Raw genomic sequence first — 22,534 nt, 5'->3', positions numbered from 1 at the left:
CAATGGAAGCATTTAACTGTCTTCGTGCTTATGCGGGGGTGTTCACGAGCGCGCTGTCGCGTCACAGCTGTCTCTCTCTCCTTCGCTGTCACTGTCTCCCCCTGTCTCTCTCTCTCACTCTCTCACACACACACGCGCTGCTCCTTTTCGCTCTCGCGCGCGCTGCCTGTGGCACTGTTAGTCGCTTCCGTTGTTGTAATGCTTCTGCGCTGCTGCCGCTGTCGCTGTTGCTGCCACAGGACGCTCTGCCGCTGTCGCTGCCGCTGCTGACGTCGCCGCTTTGGATGTGCTGGCTGCGTTTTTGCCTTTGCTAAAAATCCTACGCAATTCGCGAGAGTCCTTCAGTCGTTATCAGACAAGCGAGTCCAGCAGTCGTTGCGTTCTGTTCCTTAGCCGTGCAAAAGTAGCCTAGTGAAAACAACAAAAGCCAACAAGCAACAGCAAAAGTAAAAAAGAAAAGCCCAAAAGGAAATCAATTCTCGAATTCTCAGTCAAGGAACAACAACAACAACAACTCACGACGCAGTTCAATTTATTGTCAATAGCGGCGAATTTTTCGGTAGACGACGACGCGCTTCACTCAGTAGCGAGATTTTTATTCACGTGATTCGCAACGCGTTCAAGTGCAATCAACAGCGACAACAACAAATAAAAAACAAATCAAATACGCCAGCAAGCAACTAAGAAGCAGGACATATTTTACGCGCTGTCTAACATTGAGCTTTAGTAGTGTAAAAAAAAAACAAACGTAAATAAAAAACAAACATATAAAAACGCAAATGCAATTAGTTAAACGGCAATTTCAAGAGCTTCTCAATTAGTTGTGAAACATAGCGATAAACAACGAAACGAACACAAGCAACAAATAGTTAAAAAACAACAAAACAACAACAACAAGCACAACAAGCACAACAACTTGCAACAAGAACGACAACAACTTGCAACAACAGGGAAGAGCTCAGTAAACGCGCTCTTTGTTTTGCTTTTCGGCCGACGGTTGCTCGGCGCTTTCATCCAGAAATTTTCCTGTCGAAGGTGTTGCTATAAATTCAATCAAAATTTCACACTTTGGAGTAAATCTGTTTTACGTGAAGCAGCCAGCGGAGTTATTTCAGCAGCCGCCGCCGCTTCCGCCGTTGCCAACGCTGCCAGCGCCGGCGACAATTAAAGCGATTAGTCCGCCAGTTCAAGCAGCGGCAGTAGCAGCGCCGCCCTTGACGCCGACGCCGCTGTCAGCGACAACCGCCACAATTCCAACAAAGAAACTCGTTGTAAGTAGCCGCTACCCCACCCCCCCCCCTCCCACCACTCCCCCTTACCATAAGACATTGCTTAATTATTGTTCTTTGCCCAATTTTCTCTCGACTGTTTTTGTTTATGAAAGTTTTGCGCCCCCCGAAAAGTATGCAATGAATTATTTTTGTATTTCTTGTCGTTTATTTGTTGTTCTTTTTTTTTTGCTCTCCTTTCCATTTGCTATTATTTTTACATATTTCGCTTCGCACGCAATAAATTAATTTATGTCCAAAAGTCGGGCACGTTTCGCACCCAAAAAGAACGACACCTGACCCTCACCCCCCCTGCAGCGTCACCCTTCGCTGGGGGCGCTCGTTACTCACCTATGTGTGTGTGTGTGTGTGTGTGTGTGCCCATCCATTACAACGTGTCGTTTATAAGATTTTGGCGAGTAAATCGTTTCAAGTGTGCCCGCCCACCCGCCGTCCGCCGCCTCAAGCACAACAGAGAAATTAAAATTCCAGCTATCCTTGCTGCAGGACACCGCATCTAAACTGTAGTTGGCTTCGCGTCGCGTCGCGTCGCGTCCTCGTACCTGTTTATAATATTGTTGCTTGTAATTTGCTTTTAATTTGTTTGGCAAACGCCAACACTTCAACACGGACACACACACAGAACACAAAGGACAAGCGCGCACAGAATAAAAAAATAGAAAAGAAAAAAATGTCATAAAAATAATTACGCACCGCGCGCATAAAACGTAACGCGTTGGCAATTCGCGTGTCTCAACGCGACTTTTCCGTACCCCGCCTCAAACTGGCCGCTTGGCAAGACTTGCCTCATAAATTTTATAGCACAGCTGTAAACGCGAATAAAGGCTCGATCGAAAAGTGGCCATAAATAAGCTGATATATATATATAAATATATATACAAGTATTTATAGTGCGGTTCTTCCTTTCTTTTCGGGGAGGGGAGCTGGCTGTTGGCCTACAGCTGTTTTTTGATGAATGCGCGCCTTGGCTCTGTTTAAATCATAAAAATCGGAAGGCAAAACTTGCTGCATTTTAACTGTTGGTCAGAAATATTTTAAATTCGTTTGCGCCAAGCAACTAGCCAAAAACTCGTTAAGATGCCATCAAATAAACTGAATTGTTTGAAGTGCTTCTGATTTTTTGTTTATTACTAGCCGTAAAATTGCTTAAATGGGAGTTAAAGTTTAAGAAATAAAAAAAATCAATTAAATATGTTTTATTTGCGGCACAAAGCAGCATTAAGTCCTTTAGAAGCTGCTGTTTTACTCAAAACTTAAGCTTGCGTTTGATTTGATATCTGGCAACGCTGCTCAGTAATCTGCCATATCCTGTTAGCCCTGCCATTTTATATATTTACATAGTTTAGTTAAAAACTTGTTTTATAAGCCATATACATTCGATCAGTAGCTTTTTTGCGACTGGTATATGTATATGTATATATGATATATGTTTACTATCTGGCAACACTTAGTCATCTTAGTCATCTGACAAAACCAGCTAGACCTGCCAGTTAGAAATTTATACACATTATAATAAAACTTGTGCTAAAAAAATAGTATCTTAATTTATATTTAATTTGTCTTCGAATAATCTAAGGGTCAGCTTCAGTGTGATCCAAGATCTGGCAACGCTGCTTAGTTCTATGCCATAAACTAAAAGCCCTACTCCAACATATATTTATAGGGAATATAATGCCTATAAGCCTGCTAAACTCTGCTCCAAGATCTGGCAACACTGCCAAACCTTTTGCCCTGCCACCAAGCAGGCTGGTGCTTGCCTAATCTAACATCTGGCAACGCTGTTCAGCTATTGTCATAGTCAGCGCCTGAACACTTTGAGAATTATAAGCGCAAACGTAATCCTTTTGGGTTGTGCTCTTGCATTCCTCTAGCCTCTTCACCTGCCATAAACTCTTGTCGATTTCTTTTATTCTCACCGAACCCAACGCAGCTAGAAATATATATATTTTTAGCAGCGAAATTCGAAATTCGCTTATATGTTATCAGCGGAGCTTAGCCCCAGAGCATTGCTTAAGCTGTCAGTTAAATTTAACTGCCAAATCTTCATCAAATATTCCAACAACGCCGCCTGCTCCATAAATATTGCCTGGCCCTTGCCACCGACAGCGCTCCGTTCTTCGGTCTCCACTCTCCGGTCTCCGTGCTCAAGTAGTTGGCATAGTGCAATGTGCAGTGTCAGGCTACACCTATTGATGATGCCTGCCTCAAAGTGGAAGAGTCGTAAGCCACATTAGCTGGGTGCCTGGTGCTGGCTGCCTGCTGCTGGTTCGGGGCTCTGGTGCTTGTCTAACTGCCAGTTTAGATTTGTGTCTAGTGACTTTGGCTTGTGGTAAACACTTGAGTTTAATGGTTTGTTGACTGCTTTACCCAGAGCCAGAGCCTCCGCAGCTGACTAGCTGCCTGGCTGACTGCCTGGGCGACTGGATCCCAAAGACGTTTGTGCGAGTACTATAATAAAATTCTCGTCTATTGCCGTGGCCATAAAAGCTGGCTACGTAAACGAGCATTAAACTGCCAACCACTTCAGCACTCGACTCTCGACTGTTTTATTATTTACTAACTATTTTATTTGATTTGATTTAATTGAAGGCAGCTGCCATTGCTGCCTTTTAGCCAGTTTTAAAGGCCTTAGCTCGCCAGCCCAACCGCAAAGCCCATTTTCGTGACATGCCAAAAGCTGCAGCACAGGATTATCAATGTCTAGTCCTTTCGGAATTTACCAGCAACAAAAGAATAAGATAGCCAAAATCTAAGCAATCAAATAAATGCGATAGAAAGGTTTTAGCAATAGTTATAATGGGTTCTACAAGGCTTATGTGGTTGACAACAGAAGCCGGGCTTACGGTCGAGACACATGTATGTTAGCTGAGAGAATATTCAAGTGCGAGCAGGTTTTGGGAAAACTCATTTCGTATTTAAATTCTTTAACTTTCCACAAATAAGATTTGTTTAAATTTAGTTAGATTTTTGTGTGCTTAATTCGTGACAACACTTAAAATTGACTATTTCAATAAAAATAATAGTCGAGGGTATTGCCAGCGACTGTTTTCACATGATTTTCCCATTTCTGCTTACCTTTTCGCCTGCTTTTGGCATGCTTATGTAAGGTGTTTTGCTGTTTCGTTGACTTGTGTTCAATTTTATGTATTTTATTTGCTTTAATTTATTCTTAAGATCCTAAAAACAACGCAGAGTATTGCCTGCGACTGAATTTGCGAACACCTCTGCTTATCTACCTACTACAACCTACTTTTTCCCTGATTTTGGCATGCTTTTGTAAGGTGTTTTGCTGTTTCGTTGACTTGTGCTCAATTTTATGTATTTAATTTGCTTTAAATACTTAAGAGCTTGAAAATGGAAAGCGTATTGCGTGCAACTCAACTTGTAAGCACCTCAGTTTTTCTACCTACTTTTCTCCTGCTTTTGTCATGCTTTTGTAAGGTGTTTTGCTGTTATGTTGACTTTAATGTGTTTTACTTGCAAAAAGCAATTGCGAAGAACACACACACTTTGTTATTTTCTTGAAATAATAACCCAGCAGGGTATTTACATGAATTGCCTGTCTTCTTGCTTACATTTGCCTTTGCTTTTGGCATGCTTTTGTAAGGTGCTTTGCTATTTCGTTGACTTTGTCGTATTTGCGAGTGGATCAGCTGGCGAATAACAGAGCTCATCCGACTGCTTACACACAGCCAACAAGTCAGTGAGGCTCTCAGTTCATCCCTCCATCTGTCCGTCCGTCCATCCGTCTGTTCGTCCGTCCATATTGAGAGGAAACCATGGAGTCCAAGCGTTGGCTTAGTCCCTTTTGCAGCTGCCGTTAAGCGTTGCTTGAGGGGCTTAGGCGATGCCTGCCTTCCATAAAACTGTCACAATGAAGCCAGCCAGCATGTGAGTGTGAGTGTGAGTGTGTGTGTGTATGTGGGTGTATCTGTGTGTGAGTGTAGGAATGGGTAGCCACAAGCAATTAGCTGTCATGCAGATGGGGAGCAGACAGAGAAAGAGAGAGACGGAGTCAAACAAAAAGAAAGGAAGCCGCAAATCAAAAGCAAAAACCAAAAGCAATTGTCAGCCAAATTGGCATTGGCATTGACTGCGTTGAGATTTGATTTATCAACATGTTTCACGTGCGACACAAAAATCGCTGGCATTGTCAGCCCAGCTGGGGACCAAGAAGTTATGAGGCGGGGTGTGGCAGGGGGACGGGAGGGCTGTAGGGTCGAGGCAATCACACAAATACGACGTTTTCGTTTTACGCGTCGCCGCATCGTAATGTGCGTGCCATACACACACACACTGGGAGCATAAGCTGGGCGGGGGAGGGGTAACCCAACTGACGCGTTTCCGTCAAGTGCAACAAGCAGAAGATGAGCAGGGGGAGCGGGGAAGGGAAGGGGGCAACTAGCTGGCAGTCAGCGTGCGTGGGTTTATTAAAATTTTAATATCAACGGCAAAAGTCGAGGCAGGCAGCCAAGTAAAAAATGTGTGCGGCACAAACTTTTTGCCAGGACGAATGTCGACGCACAAGCAATCAACCCCAGCCAAGGCAGTCGAGGCAGTCGAGCAGCCAGGCAGGCAGGCAGCATGCCAGGACATCGTCGGGACATCGTCAGGACGCAGTTGTGCTGCCAGCTGCTTTGAGCTGGGAGCCACTTCAATGTGTGCGTAAGAAAATAAGTCATTTTCCCTTAAGGGTAAAGCTGCCTTGACTCAGCCAGAAGCGCGCAGAAAATTCATCGATTGAATACAATACAAATATGTCAACGAGCCGCTTGAGATGTCGACGTTGACGACGACAACGGCGAAAATCTCGGAGAGAAACTTTCACCAGCAGTCAGCGCAGCCAACAGACGGAGTAGCCGACTCAGAGGAAACAGCAGCAGCAGAAGAAACAGCTCGGTTTTTAGCTCATTTCAATGTGCCTTGGGTAGTTGAGTCTTGGGCAGAGTCTTGGGGGTCTTGGGGCATTGGGAATGAAAACTCCAAGGCTTGGCAAAACCAATCAGTCAGCGGAGTGGCTTTTGCCGGGGTGTTGAATTACGGGTATTTTGTGTGAATTGAATTTGGCATGCCAGGAGCGTGGGCTGGCGGGGGGCGGGGGGGCATCCAGGCAGAAGAAGAAAAAAGCAAAAACTTGGCCCTCTCACACCTTGCAAATTATTTGCAAACGCATTCCATTCGAGTTACTTAGGCAGGCGACAGGAAGCAGGCGCCAAGTGACAACCGCCGGCGGCAATCAGCGCATCCAACACAAAATAACAAGCTCGGCATGTGGGCGGGTGGGGGGTTAAGAAGGGGAAACGGAGGGGGGGGCGGCAGCTGTGAATTGTTATTTTATGAAATTGCAAACACAATCAAGTTGACAAGCAGCCTTTGAATTGGCTTTAGTCCTGGGCTTTGTCTACATTGTCTTTAACTCCAGCCCCGGCTGTGCGTGTGTATGTGTGTGCGTGTGTGCGTGTGTGTGTGTGTGTGTGTGTGTGTGGGCCAGCGTCTGACAAATAAATTGCACTAATGGAGCTGTTAACGTTTTTGCTTTGTGCGAAAAACTTAAAAACTAAGCAAAAAGCAACAAGAAAAGCAAAAATGGCTGCTTGTAAAATATATTTGAATTGAGTGCAGGAAACTGGAAAATTGCAAAAAACCAAACGAGAAACAACAGCAACAAAAAAACGAAGAAAAAACGCGAATTGCAACACGTTGAAGTTTAAATACCCTTGCAGACATTTGGCTGAGGGTTTTGGAGATATATGAGTGGAATTTAAATGCTCTTAAGTATTTAACATTTAAGTAAGAAGTTAACAGAAAGGTTTTTTATATAATATCTAATTTTTCGATTGGCTCTATGTTGAACATAGTAGAACTCGCAAATCGCCAGTTTGCTTAGAGAGAAGTTTAAGAAATGGAAAAGTTTTAGCACAAATCGCTTTGAGAACGACTTTTCCTTTATAGCTATATTATATAGTTGTTCCATATTGATAAAATGTTGATCATAGTTAAGCAACATGGTAGAATTTGAATATTTCTAACTGGGTTAAGTTAGCTTAAAAATCAATAAAGTTTTCCTGACAACAAATCCTTTTTTCGAACGATCCATCTTCTATCTTGACATGATTTTGATTGTAAATGAAGAAATCTAAGCTGGGTTAAGATATCTTGTAAAACAAAAAAGTTTTCTATGCTTATATAAAGCTATGTGATAAAGGAGTTCGAAATTGATAATATTTTGCGCATATTTAGAAAGCAAAGGCAAATTATTAGAAGCTGAGTTTGGTTAAATCGTGAAAAACAAAACTCTTATACCAAAAAAAATTAACTGTCGATACCTATTATATGATATATGATATAGTAATACGATTCGGCTGATTCGGACTTATATTCTGCATATAAAGAAAGACGAGCCTAAGTTTCATGAATAGAGCTTAAACAATGAACGAGTAGATCGCATAGACGAAGACAGACTGACCTGGCTATATCGACACAGCTGTTAGTACTGATCGGGAATATATATATGCCAATAGATCGCAGCTGACTGATCAGGAATATATATATATTCCAAAAGATTGGAGCTATCGCAGCTGAAAATTAAAATACCCAACGCAAGTGCATAAAAATTGATGCCAAAGCACTCGACAACAAGTTGCGCCAAGAGAAGACAACAATCCGCTTTGGTGCACCGACTTGCAGCTTGCAACATGCGGCAGGGTCAAACAATTGTTTTTCGACTGCGTATATGCGTGTGTGTGTGGCTGTGGGCAGCCAAGTTATTAGATTCATTTCAAGTTGTACGGAAAAGTGCACTCCAAACACTGAAACTGGCAGATGGAAATGGCAACGAAGGCGAAAACTGCGACTGTAGCAAAGTGAGTCAAAGTGAAATTGTGTGCGGGCTTGCAGCGTGCTGCTGTCTGGGGTGGGGGGAGGGGAGGAGTGGGGGCAAAAAGTTCATGCAACGCCCAGAAGACAGACACAGCAGTCAAAAAGAAAACTGGGGCTGGGCTCTGCGAGCGGTGACAACACAACAGTTGATAAGAAAGGGGGCAGCGGGACGGCAGGAAGGGAGGGAGGGAGGAAGGGAGGGTAGGGAGATTGGGGCTGGCTGGCTGGCAAACAGAGACCGCAACACTATAAATGTGGGTAGTTGCCGCCGAAATGAGTGTGCGGCACAAAAGAAACCGCAACCTCAGCAAAAAGCAAAAGCCCAGCCGATGGGTTTTTTTGCGATGAGCTTGGGCGTGGGCGTGGTCGAGCCTAGGCAATTGCTGCCTGGGTTTGCCGGCACTTATTTCAAACAATTAACTTGATATTGTAACGGGGCTTTTGTAAAAAGGGAAACGAGGCGCAGCAGCCACACCACCCCGCACCACTCCGCAGCGCCATCTCAAGTAAGGTCAGAGCGTGCCTTGGGGAGCACAGCTTGTGCCTTGTCGATGTAGTCCAAATAACAAAGCAGCCAACGGGCCAAAAGAACTTTTGGCAGCATGTGGCCAAAAACACCAAAACCATCTACTGACTGAGTACTCAGTGGCTTGGGTGGGGGTTGGGTGGTTGGGGGGGCGTGGTGCGCTGCTTTTGGTGGTGCCAAAAGAAAAACATAATAAAATCAAACCAAGCGGCGGCGGCTGCTGCTGCCGCTGCCGCTGCTGCCATCACACGAAACTAAAATAAACTGAAAGAAAAACAAAAACTCACCAAAAGCGACGCTGTCCAAGGTGCAAGCACCGCCCCCGCCCCCGTCCCGCCACACGTTGCTGTTGTCTCTTGGAATTGCTATCAGTGTTACAGCTGGCGGCTGTCCGACTGCTCCGACTGCTGCTGCTGCTGCTGCTTTCCCAGTTACCAGCAGCAGCAGGCGTCAACTCTTGTGCTACACAACTTGAACACGAAGTTCATCAACTAGCGCGATGCTTGGCGACAGGGGGGTTAGGGGGTTGGGGGTTGGGGGGCTTGGCCCGCAAATGGCAGCGTCCAAAAGCGTTATTATACTTGTTGTAGCTGCTGCTGATTGTTGTTGTTGCTGCTGCGTGTTTGTTTGCCACCAGAATGAATATTGCCCAAGTTGCCCGTGTCCTGGCCCGCAGCTGTTTGGCTTTGGCCTGGCGTCGACAAGTGGAGCACACACACACACACATATACATACAGCTGGTGGCGACCACCTGTCCCGGCTGCAAGTTTCTCATTTTTTTATTTTTGTTGTCTGCTCACTCGTGTTGTTGTTTTTGTTGTTTGTTTGTTTGTCTTATAAATTTACTTACGCTTATTATTTGCGCTGGCAATGAGCTGCTTCTGGCCCCAAAGTGCAAAGTCGCTCTTCACAAAAAAAAAAAAGTAAAGAAAAATAAAAAAATACGTAAATCTCCCAAGTTATTTGCGTTGACAAACACACGCGGCGTATGCGCAATAATTTAACAAATTATTGTGCCAAATTTATAACAAAAAAAAATATGAGTAGAAGCAAAAGTAAGTCGCAGATTGACAGCGCGAGTGCTTTCTATATGATTAGTTGACAGAGCACAACACGGAAAAAGACAGAGATAGAGAGAGGGAGAGAGAGAGAGAGAGAGAGAGAAAACGTGTTCAGTTGGGAAAAAGAAAAATGGAAAATATAAGCAAGTAAAATTGCCAGCAGGCAAATATTTGGTTTCGCTTTTGCTTTCGCTCTGAACAGGGGGCACACACACACATACACACGCACACACACAACACTGGAGTGCATTTAGAATGTGTGTAAGGCCAACAACAATAATAATAAACATTCCTTTCTGGCGTTGGCAACTGTGCGAAATGTGCATTAAAAAATGAAACACTTTTTCCCGGGGAGGGGGGCAGAAAAGTCAAAAACGTTTTAGAGCTAAACTAATAGAGAAAACGCTTGAGATTTAGCTGATAATCTGGAAATCATTTTGGAAATTTTACTCTACTCTTACTTCTCTCTCTTCATATATAAAACTGTTTAAGCTGACTGATTGACTGACTGACTGAGTGACTGACTGACTGATTAACCCAACTGACTGACTGAAGTACTGACAAACTGACAAGCTGAATGATTGACTGACTATTTGATTGATCAAGATAGTGCGGGTTAATTCTCCACGGAAGAGAGGTTATAACTAAAATGTGAAGCATAAAACTTGCCACGAACAAGGCCGGGGAATGCGAGCTATTTATATACATTTACCAGCGGCTGTAAAACTTGTTTTCCCTTTCAAATGATACTTTTTATTAATTTGCCGCGCTCGCAGATAGCTTAAATTGGACTGTTCTATCTGAGGTTCCCATTTCCACTCAGCGGAGTCGACTTTCGTCAAAGTGTGAATAAAATGAAAATGAGCTTAAGTTTTCCGCTCATTTTTCACATTTGCAGCTGGAATTTTGTCCTTTGCATGTGACCTTAACGTCTCTGCAAAAATATCTACAAATCATAAATAAAATATGCCTATGGTAAATTCTGCTAGTTTTCCCCAAGATATTTATACTTTTGCTTGATAGAAATCCATTTCATTGCCCTTGTTTGGGCATTCAGTTGTTGTGCAAACCAGTTGAGAATTATAGTCACAAACGGTTCGAATTGCTCAACTTGGTGTCTCTCGTGAATTTCTTGTTGTTGTTATGGCCCTAGAAGGCTGCAGTGCGTTGATTACAGAATTTTACGCAGTTGACGGCCGAGAATTGGCCATAAAAAGCTTTTACTACGAATCATGTTATACGACGCGCCTGTAAACTAAGCTCAATTTGTCAATGCATCAATGTTACTATGTTTTTTTTTATGATTTTGCGCTCTTTTAATAAACATTTCATGAGTTTTTCTCACACCACAATTTTCATTTGCCATTTGGCAAATAAAAGTTGGCCATGTTCCGTTGAAATTCTAATTTGATTGCAAGCTAAATAGAAATTGTGAGCGTTTTACAGCACTGGCAGTGGCAGTATCTAGTCTGAATCGCCAATCAATTGTCTGCCCCTCCCCCAACTGCACCTTTCTGTTATTTGCAATTCGCAGTGCGTTTGCAATTCCTGGTGCTGACCTGGCCTCATCCTGCCAGCACCACATCCTGCTTGGCCCGTTTTGTGCACAGGAAATGTTAAATGATAATGCGCGGCACGCATAAAATGCAGTCGCCAGTTGCAGTCGCAGTCGCCAGTTGCAGTATGCTGTTTTTGTTGTGCGTCACACATTACGTTTACGTAATTTTTTATTGCGTATACGTAATGCATTTTGATTTCAGGCAACAACACACACGCGCGCGCGCCCGCCGAGCGGGAGGTGGATAACAATTTAAATCGTTGGCGGTCATTTACGTGCACGCCATGCAAAATGCATCGCAAATGTGCGGCCGTGTGTGTGTGTGTGTGTGTGTGAATGCGAATGTGTTGTCTACTGTACGGCGCGTGGCCGTTATTTCCGCTTTACGCGCTGCCACTAATAAAAATCGTTTAAAAAACCGCATGACAGCAGCAGCAGCAGCCGCGCGGCGCCAGCAACAACGTTAAATAATAACAATCATGTGTAAATTTTTGCAGCGCATTGCAAACACCCGCATGCCCCCTGCCGCTGCCCCCCTGCTGCCCAGCTGCCCCCTGCTGCTGCTGCTGCTGTTGCCCCTGCCCCATGCAGCTCTCAAACCAGTCGACGTTCTGACAGATTTATGTGGCCCGACAACTTCAAACTGCAACGTGGCGTAATAAATCTCAGCTTCAAGAGGCAGCAGCTCATCTCCCCACCCCGCCCCTTTCTCTTAGCTCTCTGAGTGTCTTCTCGCGCTGCAGCTGGCAACGCTGGCTAAGCTTATTTGTCCGTCTCAGCAGCTGTCCGTCCGTTTGTCTGGCTGTCGTCTTCCTTTGTCTTCCATTACTAAAATTAAAATCGCAGGCGAAAAACGCGTTTGGCGCGATTCTATTACCAAAAGTGACTCACACCCGAAAAATATATATATACAAAAAAAAAAAAAAAACAGAAAAAAAACAGGAAAATGTTGCTCCAAATATTTCTGCTGCCCTGCTGCTGTTACTACTACTATTTTTATGCCGCTCTTCTGCTTTGTCTTGACGGCTTTTACACTTTTAAACGTCGCATTATTTCCGCTGCTTTTAGTCTGTCTGGCAGCACTGTGACGACCCCCGCACACACCCGCCCGCCCAGCTCTCTCTGTGTGTGTGTGTGTGTGTGTGTGATTTTTCGTCTTGTCTTTGGGTAAACGAAAAATACGTTAAATTAAATTATGATTTCAGTCGTCGCATCTCATCTCCTTCAGCTACGCGCCTCTCCCTCTTCTGCTTGCCCTCTCTCCATTTCCCCCCCTCCCTCTCTCTCTTTCTCTGCCTGTCTCTTTGTCTGCTTTACTTGTTTTCATATTCGTTAAATTCATTTTGGCGCGTTTTTCGCTTCCTATGACTTTTGATGCCCTTGTAGAGAGTATATTAATATAGTTATGAAATTTGTAATGTATAGAAAAAGACATTTCAGTCCTATTAAGTATATATAAGTCTTGATCAGTCGATAAAGCCATGCTCGTTTATCTGGCCGGATAAGACTACAATATTATATAATTAGCTTCCATGTGTTTAGATATCTTAACCATATACTGGCATATACTTAAACTACTTTATCTTTTGCGAAATGCTTTATTATAAAGCTTTTCCCATCGATCAAAAACTTTTTCCTGGTAATCATTTCTCTAGATATCTTCAATAAACTCGGCATTCAAGCCCAGCACACTTCTCTGCAAAGGGTGTTTAGTATTCGGCTTGCCAAAGCTTACCTTTCTTTGCTTCCTTCTTCTGCTTTTTTTGTCACTTTGCGCCAAAGTATTTGCCTGCCTGTGCACGTTCCGGCTGCGTTTGTCCCTGCAGTCAGTCACTTAGTCAGTCAGTTAGTCAACCGTCGCTCGGGACGACCGCAGCGGGGCGTGTGCGTGCCGGCCGCCCTCTTGTTCTTGTTGTTGTTGGTGTTGCCGGCAAACGGCATCTGGAATCTGGCATACCAAACCCGGCCCCGCCCCGCGGCCCCGCTTCCGCCCTTCCCACGAGCGTTGCTGCGCAAATTTTGTTATGCGGCTGCAAATCTTCAACAATTGCCCTGATTTATAATTTCTGCTTAGCAATGCAAAATACTTGAGCCGCAATAGGCGGCTGCCAAGAGTGGGTGGAGGAGGGGAGGGGAGGGGAGGGATATATGGGAGCAGGGGCGTGGCAGCTGCTGTCGCATGTGTTGGCTTAGCATACAAATATTTTGCTGTTTGTTTGCTTTAATGCGGGGCGGGTAGGCAGAAAGAGAAAGAGGGAGAGGGGGAGAGAGAGGGAAATGTGATGAGTACGTTGACAAGAGTGCTGCACACTCCCCAAGCAACCTCTCAACCCCCCCTTGCGTAGCCACCGCCTGCAAGCCCGCCTCTGGCCACGCAGTGTCATGCATAATCCTGGCAGCCGCCTGCTGCATCAGCTCTGCGTCTCGCTGCCTCGTCATAATGTGGCGGCGGGTAGTGCGCTTATGCATAATTTAGCCGCTTGTCAGGGCGCAGAGTGAGCGAAAGAGCGGTGGGCAGGGGGAGAAGGGGGGGGAAGGAGGAGGCAGAGCAGGAGACAGCTAAAGATATGTCAGAACTGAAAAGCCGAGCCAAAGTCACAGACGACACTTCGCTTTGGGAGCTCACTTTGACCTCAAGCTCCCGCGACTCGTCTAGTTGAGAGTCGCACGGAATTAAAAACCTTAACGATATGCGAATGAAAGAAGCAAAAACATAAACAAATAATTGCAACAAAAAAATATGTCTATGCTACTTAGCAGAAGAAGAAGAAAAGATAAAATGAGAAGTGAATTTTAACAGCTCTTGATTTTTATCATCATATCATTTGAATAATACATATATTATAATTATGGTAAAATCAGACTCATTCGCTTTATATATATCCAATATGTGACTGACATTGGCATAAGGATATGCGTTTTGTGTCCTTTTAAAAAATGTGACAGCTGCTTTTTTTTTATTATATTTAATTCCGCTTAACGTAAATGCAATGAAAAGAAATTACTTTATATTCAGCATGAATCAAATGCATATTTTATGGCAAAAAGTCGTTAGTTGTTTTTTTCTTTCCTTCCTTTACAAATTGCATAGATTGATATCTGGAATATTCATATATTTCTGCTTTGCTATGCATTTTTTTACCGAATCCATTTCAAATGATTTTATTTACATGCTTCAATTCAAGCTTGTTATGTGCTTAGCATATTTTTATATGGCATGTAAATCTCTTATTGTAATTATTACTTTACAAAAGTTTAAGGATCCATCTCGTAGGTATTTTTTCTTAATGGACTCTAATAAAATGCCAGATAAATTTAAATCGTAATGATATCTGAAAAGCAAACTAAAACAAGTTAGAGGCTCTAGTCGGGAGTGCCCAACTAGGTGATACCCTGAACCCTCATTTAACTTCTCTTATACGACGAGAAAAAAACGAATTAATATATGCCGATCCTAAGAATTATTGGTTAAAAAAACAGGTATTCCTATATCGATTTTTATCGATTTCTGGTAAAAGGGGCAAGTTATCGATTATCGGAAAACTACTCATACTGCGCGTGCAATAGGAGGACCTACGTTTAAAGTCTCTACCTCTGATAGGTTATGGGATCAGGATCTGAGATGTAAAGAATAAATAATAGAATAAATACTTTATGGAGTCGGAGATGCTTCCTTTTGCCTGTTACATGCATTTGGCACAAATATATTATACCCCATTTAGCAATTTTCAAGGGGTTCAGGGTATGCTAGCTAATCTATATCTGGCACTTTTGAACTTAATTTAAGGTCCGTTTGGCAAGACAAATATTTGAATTTCATGTGCTTTAATTGCACGTTTCGTGCGCTGTCGTGTCTTTGGGTTATTAGTTAGCGCATTTCCTTAAACTATGTACCCATATATATATATATGTGTGTGTGTGTGTGTGAGTATATATGTACTATATAAACTGTAGAGTTGGGAGCTTAGTTGAGTTTGGTCTTTAGATTGGATCGTTTGCTCGTGCTGTTGACTGATTGCTTTGGCGGCGCCCAAGACAAAAACAAAGCTCAGGACGAGACTAAACACAGAAATGCGTGCGCCATAAATTAAAGTAGTTTTAAGTTTTTTTCATTTGCTCCTCTTCCTGCTTTAGCCTCTTATAGTGCTTGTTGTTGTTGTTGCTATTGTTGATGGTTTTGGGTTTCGGGTTTTTAGCAAATTCTGTTACCGCCCGCTGTTTGGATTGGAGCTCGAGCTGGAATTGGGCTGGTTTGCTTTTACCCTAAAAATAGATACACAAATGTGTTTTAATGGTCGCTTTTTGCTCGCGTTTCCTTTTCCTTTTTCGCCTCGTCCTTCGTCCTTCCAATCTCTGCGCTTTGTAATGCCGTCTGTCGTTTTTCTATGTGACTGAATTTATTTGGTTATTCCCTCGCTCGCTCTCTCTCGCTCTCTCTCTCTCTCTCTCTCTCTTGCTTGGCATATCTTTGTGCGTGTTTGGCTGCCATTCGGCAAAAGTTTCCTGTCCGCATTTTCTCGAGTCTCGAGTCCTCGGTCTCCTCTGCCGCTGCCGGCAGCCCCAGCTTAAGTCCTGCCACGGGGCGGCAAATGGTTTTGATTTGATTAATGAATGTTCTAATTAAGCAAAACCGTCACCTAAGCCCGCTCAGCTGCCATTTGACCTTGGCCAAAAACAAAAATCTAAACCAAATAGCACACGTACCGCACCCCCTCACTCCTCCCTCCCCTCCCCCTCCCCCACCCCCTACCAACTATGGCGCCCAACTATTATGTACAAGTTCACGTTCGTTTGCGGCGAATTGAAAGACAAATTATTTTTGGCCAATTCAGGAATTTCATTTTGTTGTGGCTCGTTTCGTAACATTCGGTTTCGTTGCTGCAAGTGATTAGCGTTAAATGAAACTCGGGCTCGGACGAGCACTAAAACTTTATCGAAATTGACTCCAAATTGTTTTTGGCCCCCGCCCCCCTTTTAGCAGTCGTCCGCCTGCCCGCCCGCTCTTTCTGTGATTGTCTTGGGCCACAAATTTCAATTATATGCCCACCTCAGGCTCAACTGCGATAATTACGTAATGGCCATTGCCTAATGATGATTGGGGTCCGTTGCTGTAGTTTATGAGCACAGTAATTGCCATAAGTGTAACTAGCCCCCCCTCAACCCCTCCTCCCCTCCCACCCTCCTGCCCCTTAACTAACTAACTGCAGCCACCCGACCCCCCGCCCCCCCTCTGCTGCTGTCTGCCTCTGCACTCAGTTATGCAAATTTAAAACTTTAAGCACAAGTTGTTGCTGCTACGGTCCTGTTTTTGTGCCATGCTCCCTTGTCTGCCATATAAATTTAAACAATGTTGAAAACATGCTGCGTTGGCACTTTTTAACCACGCGCCACACACACACGCACACGCACAGCGGCAAGCATTTATGCTGTAGTCGCAAAAGTGTTGCAGCCCGCACACAATTTACATACATCCTTCTTGCTGCTGCTGCTGCTGATGCTGTGTGTGTGTGTGTGTGCACGTGTGTGTGTATGTGTATTTAATGTCGAAATTATGGACGACAATTTTAATGACAATTCAACTTAACATTAGAACGACAACAACAATGTCGACATGCGACCAGCAGCAGCAGCAGCCGCAGCAGCAGCAACAACAAGCGCAGACCTTGCTGGTCGTTAGTCGAGCTGCAACAACAACAACAACAATGCCTGACTTGGCAGCAGCATCAACGGCAGCAAAACAGTTTCCGCATCCGCCAGTCGCCATTGTGCCAGCATGCCAATGCCACTCACACACACACACACACACACACACACACACCTACTTGCGAGCATGTTGCTGCTGCTGTCGACGACAATGCGTGTGAGTTAAATGTATGCGCATAAATTAATAATTAATTACACAGAATTACATTTCGGGCTTGTTGTATAATATTCATTATTGTTATGCATAAATAAGGCGACTCTGCCCCTACACACACACACACACACACACACATACACATACAGTACAGCAAAAGCTGTGTGTGGCAGTCAATTTGTGAGCGATGCGCCATTTTAGCTTGTGTTTAGTTTGTGCAGCAGCTCATTAAAATGCCAGCAAAGCTAAGCTTGTCACTACACACACACGCACACACACGCACACACACGCACACACACGCACTCACACTCACACACACTCACATTCCATTCGCTCCTTAACTCTTTCTTCTTGTGCGCTTGCTTTGCTACACATCAATCTTCAAATGTATTTATGCGGCTCTCGTAATATATTTCATTTGATTTACAAGCTCCGTCCGAGTCAGCAGCAGCAGCAGCAGCAGGAGCTGGAGCAACAGGACGACTGACAGGACACACGATTTGCATTCCTTTTGATGGCGCTGGCCTCACAGCTTTTAGCTCCCTGGGGCATATTCAAATGCTGATTTGCCAACTACCATACATACACACACACACCATTATATATATCTATATGTATATATATTTATATATATGGCAGGAAGCCCATTATCCCTTGTCAGTGGCACAAACGTGTTTATTGGCTCTGCACAAGGACACATTGCCGCATAAATATCAACGAAATTAAGGCGCAAAATATTTGCCAGGGCAATAAATCAACAGTGTGTCTGCCTGCTGAGTGTGTGCTGTGTGTGTGTGTGTGTGTGTATGCGAAGGAAATTGAGCAAAAAGTATTAGTAACGGAAATTGCACAAATTTTCGGTCAAGCAACTGGGCACAATACGGGTGTCCCTTCGGAGGGGGCGGGACGTTTGTTCGGCAGGCTTAGAGTTTCCATCTCGCTGTGTGGTCATTTTAATTGAAAGCAAGACAAAGGCACAATGGCATTGATGGAGCATATCGAATATGCATAGCCAGCAGCAGCAGCAGCAGCAGCAACAATACACACACACACATACACACGCATGCACGCACACAATACGGTGATAAACAGAGACAGGCAGGCAGACAGTGGCACAGACATTTGAAGCGTGTCCTAAACAGAACGTATCCTTGTTTCGAATATACATAGAGGCCTTTTGTTGTGCATTACATTACGTTTAGCTAAGCGTGTGTGTGTGTGTGTGCGTGTGTGTGTTTTTGTCAAACTTTTCCTTCATTCAATGCTCATATTTCAAATGGCGCCTCGCGCTCATAAGTATGCAACACTTTTTCCCACGGGCTCGATATGCCCCTCTCTCTCGGCCTGCCCGCCGCCCACGCCTGGCAGCCATTTTGTAAAATTTGCATGGATAATTTGTCACTTTGAATGATGTTGAAGCTTTTTGAGTGGGTTAGACGACTAGGCCGCCCCCCTACTGCCACCCACTTCAAGCCTCATCCCCCAACGCTGCCGCATTCAAAAATGCTTGCGGGAAGTGCGGCAAATGTTACAAATTGTTGTCGTTGCCTGACAGCAAAGCGCTGGCTGGGGCTGGGGCTGGCATTGGCAGTCGGTAATGGAGTTGGGTGTGTAAATGCCTTGTGTCGCATCAAATTTTGGGCACACACCAACACACACACACAGCATGCATAACATAACATAATAGGAACATGAAGAGTTTTGTCGCAAAACAACTTTAATAAACCCGCTTGCCCGACTAATTTGACAATAAAAACCAAATGTTTGGGGGAAGGCACGTAAATACAAACAAAAAATAAAAAGGGGGATAAAAGAAAAGGGACAAAAGGACATTGGGCATAGCGTACCCTTTTTATGGCACACATGCGCGCTGCTAACAGGTTTAAAAATTACATTTAATGACAATTGGCGCCGAAAACCTTTGGCGCAACCGCCCTCCCCCCCACCTCCCGCCACAAGTCTTGCCACAATCAGATATACAAATTTTGAGAGGAGGCGGGGGAGGGTATCGGGGTTCTGCTTTGGCAACATGTGTAGATCCTTGAATGGCTGGCAAAAGTTGGCTGGCAATGGCATTCTCGACAGGTTCGCGCAATTTCCAGCCAAGTTGCTCCCATTAGCCACATAATTTTAAGTGTGTGCGTGGCGCGACTTGTGGCATGAAAGGGTTGTAGGGAGGGGGGGGGGGGGGTGAGGGAGGGAGGGGAAGGTGGGCTGCAGAACGAGCTCATTTAATATTAAAAGGATTTATGAGACATTTTCCTTTCATTTTGACAACGAAAAGGACGCACGGACGGCACCGGACGGATGGACGGGTGGACGCAGCGAGAGGGCGGGCGGGCGTACGAGCGGGCGTCACAGCCTGAATGGCGAATGGAAATTTTCTCGTGCCGCGTTGATGAAATTTTCGCTTAACAGAATTTGTGACGCTTCGCGTGGCGCCGTTGCCTACGCTCGGTTAAAGGGTTTTACTTTTTAGTCTCAGTTCCACTTTAGCAACACACCGCCCCCGCAGCCTCTGTGTGTGTGTGCGCTGTTTGCTATTGTTGTGCGCAGCGTGGCAACTTTGGCGCTGGTTTAGCTTACGCCTGGGAATTATTTGAGTGCTTTTTACAGGCGTCGAGAACCCCTCGCTCACTAAAACCCAACCCACTCAGTCAACATCCCTATCGCGATCCTAAGCGTGTGAAAGTGCAGACGCCGACAACCGCTGAATGTATCAAATAAAAGCCTGCTTACAATGTGTGTATCAGTGTGTGTGTGTGTGTGTGTGAATTTTGACAGATTTGAAAATTATTATGCAAAATGAATAATTTAGTTGAAAGTGTTAAATTGATTTTGCCCTCTCGCAACACACAGCTCCTCCCCCCACCCGAAACGTCGGAGATGATGGCAGTTGCTGGCTTGATTGCCAGCGCTGATGGGCATTTCCTCAGACCCTTGCTCCCCTCCTCTCCTACCCAATTTCCCCCATATACACAGTTAATAACAACCCACCTGGCAGGCCATTAAAAGCAGCTTAAGAGGGTGGAAATGATAGCAACTATATATTTGAGTCAAAATATTGCACGCGCAGTTGCTTAACTTTGTGCAGTTAAAACCCAGTTTATAGAGCTACTTACTTCAACTTTTTAAGAGGCAGCGGGGTTAACTGGGCCGTAATTTAGGGCCATATTCATATCATTTAACATGCTGGCTAAAATAAGCTCAAAGAGCTGTGAAAATGCAAATGTGAAAGTAAACCAAGTGAAGTACAATCGATTCAATTCGTTTCGCAGTATTCTTATTTCATACTCTATCAGCTTTGCCAGAACTCAAACGACTGAGATCGTTGTCCAAAAATTTATTTATTACCAAAGAATGTGATAAATGTGAGCCACAAATATTCCAGAACAAACTCAACTTTGAGTATATATTTAAATCTGTGAAGACACATATTTTTACGTAGTTTCTGTTTAAATGATGCCAAAAATCTAAGCTACAAGATTCCAGAACAAACCTATTGTTAAATATTTATTTATATGTCTAAAAACAAGGTTTTTTGAATTTTATATAAAAATCAACCTTAGCCACAAAAACTTCCAGAATATACTTAATAAACTCTTGCCTTTCTTAAATCTTTTAAAACTATTTTTTGGTTTTACATATTTTATATTAAAAAGAACTTTTAAAATTGTTTGGCTTCCACGAAAACTACAGAACAGACCCAAAAAAACTTGCATTTAAATCTCTTAATACTTTTTTCTACGAATTTTCAAATGAATGGTTAAATTTACAGCTATAAAAATTCTAGAAGAAAACCAAAAAGAAACTTGCATTTAAAAAAATGTAATCGCAATTTTCTACAAATTTTAAATTAAAATAAATGAAAGAAAATCTAAAACAAATGTTTTACATTTAAATCTTTTAACGGAGTTTTCTTAAAGAACTTTAATGTCAAAATTCCATAAATAAACCTCAAACAAAACTATTTTATTTAAATATTTAAATAAAATGTTTCCTGGCCTTAAAACTTTTATAAGATTGTCAAAAATCACACGATTTTCATGTGAAATAATTATATTTAATTCTACTTTTTCTCTAGACTAGTTCTGCATATAAATCTGAAATATTATATTATGAAGTTCTACTTTTAATCTGAAATTATTAATGAATTTTATGCACGCCATATTTTGGCACAATTAAATCGATTTTTGTGAAGAATGCCATTTGGCCAAACTCTAGATTGACTCTGCATTTAAATATGGACACACCTTTTTGCTTATTTGTATGCCTTAATACAAATTACTTTTTGTCTAAAAATCTTGCAAATTATAGACGAAGCTCTGCCTAGCCTGAAAAATTGTAGAACTTTCTCTACCATTTAACTGATTTTGACGATTTTAACCTTCAGATTAATGTCTTATTCAATTTGCAAAGCCAATTTGTTTAGATTTTTGCTGTTCGATTTTATGTGACAATTTTGGACTCTTAGAATTGGAATTCCATAGTAAATTACTTTTATTTTCTTAAAATTAAGATAACCTTGTCAAAAGTCAATAGAGAATGTTTTTTCTTTCATATTTGGCGTGTACCTGGTATTTCAAATCGAAAAAAATATATTATTGACTTCAAACTCTTCTCAGAAGTTCGAAGAGTGTAGCTAAAGTTTTAGAACCTGCCCAAAGTTTGTCAGGAGTCAATCGATTTCTTAAAAGCTGGCCTTAGATTGGTATATCGGTTATTTTAGTTTGTAAACAAGAGTTTTCATATCGAAATCCAGGCCAAAAATGTTGATTAAAAATCTTCAATCTGCTTAGACTTCAAGCTCCCAAGGATTGGCCAAAATTGAATTGATTTTCGATTTTCACTCTGGCTTAATGCTGCCATCTAAATTGCATTCATTAATAAAGTTTCTTTGCTTTTGGGCATTTTATGCCGCCTGTCTGAACAGACCTGCCCAATACAACACCTTTTTGTAATCAGGCCCAGGCCTGGCATTTGCAAGTGTTCCGGTCGAGTACTCGACAACATTTCGACGACTATCTGGCTGGATATCTGTGAACGAGCTCAGTTTCTTGTAACCTGTCGTCGAGGCACGCCTACCTCAGCTGAGTTACAGTTCCTCTACGCCCACTTCTGACGTCATTTGTCAAAATTTGGCAGGCCCAGGGCCAGGCCCCGCCCAAACTCTGGCCATACATATGTACATATATACACATAACTCATACCATGTCCTGCTCCCAGTCTAGCTGCGAGTCCTGCTCGCCGTAGCTAATATTGACATTCCTAATCTGTGCTGCGCCGTGCGGTGGCCGTTAAAATGCCGTGTCACATCGTTAGTATGCGTGTGTGTTTCCATTTGTTGAGGTCGCCAGTTGGCTT

At 43.3% G+C, this 22,534-nt stretch overlaps 1 protein-coding gene across 5 annotated transcripts in view; it reads left to right on the top strand.

The window, feature by feature from the left end:
• The window catches only part of LOC135431192 (RNA-binding protein Musashi homolog Rbp6-like), a 199,385-nt gene that overhangs the window by 116,655 nt on the left and 60,196 nt on the right, over window positions 1-22,534 (top strand). Inside the window, exon 1 of one of the 5 annotated variants that reach the window (XM_064686168.1) lies at window positions 739-1,271. The exons of the other annotated variants lie outside the window; for them this stretch is intronic. The gene's annotated coding sequence lies outside the window, so the exon portion shown is untranslated. Of the gene's footprint in view, window positions 1-738; window positions 1,272-22,534 lie in introns of those variants that run through there. 5 annotated transcript variants of the gene reach the window in all.

This window comes from Drosophila montana, unplaced genomic scaffold (genome assembly GCF_035044405.1).
Source record: "Drosophila montana isolate Dmon_TW-CO22-7 unplaced genomic scaffold, ASM3504440v1 contig_3175_1, whole genome shotgun sequence".
Lineage (NCBI taxonomy): Eukaryota > Metazoa > Arthropoda > Insecta > Diptera > Drosophilidae > Drosophila > Drosophila montana.
Note: the sequence above shows the minus strand (reverse complement) of the source record. Positions and strands in the feature narration are given on the sequence as shown.